The following is a 5,260-nucleotide window of genomic DNA, read 5'->3' as shown; positions in this document are numbered from 1 at the left end:
ATGTATATAGGCCTAAGTGTGTGAAATGATCTAGGCTACTGCTATAGAAACTATAATAATTGGCTTAGCATATTGTAGGCCTATAGGCCTACATAATAAATGAAAATAATTTAAACAATGAAGTCTGAATGCGTCTGTTTAGGCTTAATTCAGAAACATATGCATACGTCGTTTAACTACTTCTGTATTGTAAACTATAATGACATATATCTAATTAAAAAAAACATGACATGAGTTTTGCCTGGCAATAAACATTTCTCTCTCTCTCTCATCTCTCTCTCTCTCTCTCTCTCTCTCTCTCTCTCTCTCTCTCTCTCTCTCTCTCTCTCTCCATTGTGTGGTCTCATTAAGGGGACTTCCTGGCAGGGCAGTGAGCTTGTATTGGAGCTGTCCAATCAGTGTATTTACACGGGTTGTTAGCGACAGTTAATGAGGGGACCTCCCTACCCGGGCCGGGGGAGAATGGGCGCCTCGGCGTTAGATTTTACCTTGTGTCAACTCGTTACTTCTAATGAAGCTCCAATGCAAAAAAAGCCTCCCCGCGCTCAATGGAGCCTTGCGCCATGCATGCAGGGGACCTGGAAGAGCGTATAGCTCCTCGCCGGACACCCTTTCTTCCGATTTCTTTTAGCTGGACATGTGTTTGCCGGTCAAATGATGGTAGAGAGGATGTAGGCTATTATATGGGACCAGAAGGCTGCCTGATCTGAGTCAATGAAAATGGTGAGAAGAAAAGAAGACAGACAGAGAGAGAGAGAGAGAGAGAGAGAGAGAGAGAGAGAGAGAGAGAGAGAGAGAGAGAGAGAGAGAGAGAGAGAGAGAGAGAGACTTTTGTGTACAGGCGTTTGTGCGTCTGCCACATTTTTTGCAAACCACTTTGGAAAATCAACGATCTACAAGCTCACATGGCATTGCAATGCAATTATGTGGTGAACTTGTAGATCAGCTATTTAAATATAGTATGGCTCCGGGGGTCCCTGCATTCAGATAGGCCTAGTAGATCGTTGACATTAACACGTTTGGGAGATCTATTATTCTAGCTATGACATGTCAGTTATCTCCTGCGAACTAAGAAGTAGCCTTTATAGTTTTCACTTCTAATAATTCTGGACCGTCCCACGACCACCACCATAAGCTCTCTCCGCTCTGGAGTGCATGAATCAACATCGCTGCCCTCCCCCTCAATCAGAGGCGTCAATTGGGTATGGCAGCACAGTGGGCGGGGGAAATTACTTAATAAATTCATCATGCATGTTGCTATGACGCAGTGGTTCTCAACCTGTGGGTCGGGACCCCCAGGGGGCTCGTCAAATCATTTTTTGGGGGTCCCCAGATGATGAACTTGTTTTCTCACTCAACAGTACACAAACCAGTATAAAGTTTAAGGGGGAAGACCACCCATTTTCAATATTGAAATATGTCATTAATATACCTTAGAGGAGTTGTGTGGAAATAGAAAAAAGCCCCCCCCCCCTTCTGTGTTGCCTAGAACTGGAGGATTGATTTTGGGGTTTGTATTGTATTTACAATGTGTGATGTCATCAAGTTGTAATTTACAATACAAACCCCAAAATCAATCCTCCAGTTCTAGGCAACACAGAAGGGGGGAACTTTTTTTTCTAGTTCCACACACAACTCCTCTAAGGTATATTAATGACACAGTTCATTATTGAGAAAATGGGTGGTCTTCCCCTTTAAGTGTAGACTAGAGGGTATCTGCACATTTAAGGACTTTTTAATACCTCTAGTCTAATGTGACAAATTAAGCATTGGCCAAATTGTCAAATATTAAAGGCAAACATTGTGAAATAGCCGATCTACATGTAGATCTGCTGTATTTTCACTATAGAACCGTGTTGTACAAATTAAATTCCTCAACTCTTAGTGCTCGCCAGGGACCTAACCCAGGTTTAGGTTAAAATATGATTATTTTGCGGGTCGCGGCTTGAAAAGGTTGAGAAACCACTATGCTAAGGTATGGCAACATGACATGTTGCCGCTTTTTTGCTGAACTGACTGCAATCAATCCAGGTACAAAACTGGAGCAGTTTGGCGGATCCCTGAAGTGGAGTTCCCTCATATAGGCTACTCCTGGAAGACACTTAAAAAATCAATTATAGGCTAGAGTCTATCCTTCCACAAGTTCCACAGCCAACACAACTAAACTCAAGGCAGGATTTTTAATTGCAGGCCTGCCGCCTACTCGACATTTCCAAAGCAAAAATAGGCCTATAACCTCGCCGGGTCGGATATTATAGGGAAGAAATGTGGTTTATTTATAGCTCAAGTCAACTTTCAAATTTATTGGGCTTTGCCGTTGAGGCGAAAAAAAGAAAATAAACAAATAATAAATAGTTTGGTCAAAATATTTGTAGTAAAACAAAATTGCTTTCTTCATGTCTAAAACAAATACTATAGCCACTTATCTTACTAATTGTATCCCGACGTGGCTCCACGTTTTGAAGCTATATATACTTGTGCATATTTTTGGAGGAAAATGTATGGCGCAACATGCTTGCGGAAGCCAACGCGTAAGTAATTGTCTATTTTGTTTTCATGTTGTGAGCTTGTTTATAATTATGTGATACTCATATCAGCAATGATGCAAGAGGTTGTCGCTTGATTTAGAGAGGAGAAATACAAATAGGTTATCGGGTGAATGGTATAGACCAGCTTTAGTGTCTCCCTGCATCCAAAACACGGGATGGATATGTTTTGGTTTATTATTAATTCTTTAACACAGAGTTTAGTTCTAGCCCAGCCATTCGAGGTAGCCTAATGTTCCCGTTTTCCAAATTCAAGCATATAGCCTATCTGTGGTAAATAGCCTAGGCCTATAGGTCATTTTTCAAGGGCCTAAGCTATATTTTGTGTGTAGGCCTATCATAAATGGCTAATGCAAGCCTTATAGGCCTATAGGCTACACTATGTATTCAACAGACCTATAAGGAATCAACATCAAACGATACCTCTTCACCCGGTGTAAACACTCCATATTATCAACATGTGCATGTGTGGATTGACCAGAATGTCAAGTGATGTGTGTTAAATCTACTGATGGGCGATGGCTATAGATGGGTTTAAGACAGTGGTTCTCAAACTTTTCCTATGATTTATGGGGACTCCCTCAAGGACACCTGGGGGTCCCCAGACCCCACTTTGAGAACCAATGTTTAAGAGTGTTGAATCTACAGATGGCTTGATGGGTGTAAGAGACAGATACAGTATATCAGGTCAGAAAGTGATGCCTCGGGCACTTGACCAAGCAGCATCCATATTAGACGATCTGTGTAGGAGTTGTGTATCTTGGCCTGTCATATAAGCTAACAAGCCGTGGGGATTAATTACTCCATCTGACACTTGGCTCATAGCTGGCTAATGTGAGAGCCTATACTATACATAGCATCAGGTCCGTCCGCAGCCTGCAAGTCAACTCTTTTTACATAAGCAGAGTCCTTTTCACCCCACGGGTCTGATTCATTTCAGTTAAAGTTGGTTCACGCACTTTATAGGTTATAAATAAATGCAAAGGCATATGGGATAGCGCAACGGCTAATCTTGCTTTATTTTACAATTGCATATTAAGTCATTGCAAGCAATGTTTTTTCCCCCCTTTTGTTCTGTGCTGCAGCCTATGCCCCCCCCCCTCCCCCTCTCTCGCTCCCAGGCAGCCACACACCATCTCTCTCTCTCTCTCTCCTCTGTCTCTCTCTGTGGGTAAATGCTTTCATTAAAGCTTTATTTATCCATTGACACATGTCAGTGATCTATACGGATCTATATCCCGGCGGCGCATGTGTGAAGGTTACAACCGCCATGTCACCCGTGATCCTGTCACTGCCCCACATTTGTTTGACCCCCCCCCTGCGCCTCTCTCTCTCTCTCTCTCTCTCTCTCTCTCTCTCTCTCTCTCTCTCTCTCTCTCTCTCTTGCGCTGCACATGCGCGTGCATGTGCAGCGCAAGTATAGCCAATCTGATCTGACTGAACAGCACTGAAGCTTTTGACATTGTTGCAACTCTGCACTTGAATGGCCGTTTAACACCAAGTCAAGTTGCAGAGACAGTCAGATATGAAGTGGTGGAAGAGGTGGACGGTGTCATGTCTCTGTCTGTCTATCTCTGTCTGCCTATCTCTGTCTATATCTGTCTGTCTCTGTCTATATCTGTCTATCTCTGTCTGTCTCTGTCCAAGTTCAACACAACAATTCGTTTAAGGCGGAGACGAGGACACAGACAGGCAATGCACCTGGAGACGCATATAGCTTGAACAATTAGGCCTAGTGGTTGCTTATGGAGGACCATCTATTCATTCAGTCAGTCAGAGTGAAACTTAGCAGAGTCTAACTCCATATTAGCTTACAGGATAATGACGAGGGACGCTGCCACCACGGAAGTTGTTATTCACGGCTGAGCAGCACCTGTCCAATCTGATCCATGTAACACTGCTTCAGCCTTCAGCTTGGCTTGACGGATCAATAATACAGAGGAGAGGAGAGGAGAGGAGAGGAGAGGAGAGGAGAGGAGAGGAGAGGAGAGGAGAGGAGAGGAGAGGAGAGGGAGATATAGCTTCACAAAATCAAGGACTCATGCCTTGAAGTACAGGATCCAGAGACCTATCAAAGAAATGATATTTTTCCTCCATCGCAACATCTTGGCTCATGAAATTAAACGAAAGACATTTATTTTTTATTAGGCTTGTACAACAACAACAACAATAATAGTAATAACAACAACAATAAACAATATCAATTATAATAATATCAATTATAATAATAATAATGATAATAGCCTATATTTAGTATTAGTATTAAGTATTAATTTAGTTGAGTGGTAGTAGGCCTATTTTCAAATCTAATTTCCTAATTTGCAAGTAGGCTATATGCATCTTATTTGTCTATTACAATTGTCTTCCCTATACCATAATTGAGTGCTGAAACATGAATGCATTAAACTACTTTTGAGGTATAGTATAGCTCAGTGCAGTTGTGCTGTGCAATATGACTTATGCTTCATGTCACTTCCAGTAAGTGGTGTAACATGGTCTCGTGTGTGTGTGTGTGTGTGTGTGTGTGTGTGTGTGTGTGTGTGTGTGTGTGTGTGTGTGTGTGTGTGTGTGTGTGTGTGTGTGTGTGTGTGTGTGTGTGTGTGTGTACGCGCGCGCGCGTGTATGTCAATGCACACTTAATGCACTAAAATATAATAATATAATAATAACTAATATATAAAAATTACATAATATTGATATAGCCTTTAATTAGG

Source organism: Nannobrachium achirus (genome assembly GCF_963921795.1).
Source record: "Nannobrachium achirus genome assembly, chromosome: 13".
NCBI lineage: Eukaryota > Metazoa > Chordata > Actinopteri > Myctophiformes > Myctophidae > Nannobrachium > Nannobrachium achirus.
This window is presented reverse-complemented; position numbering follows the sequence as displayed.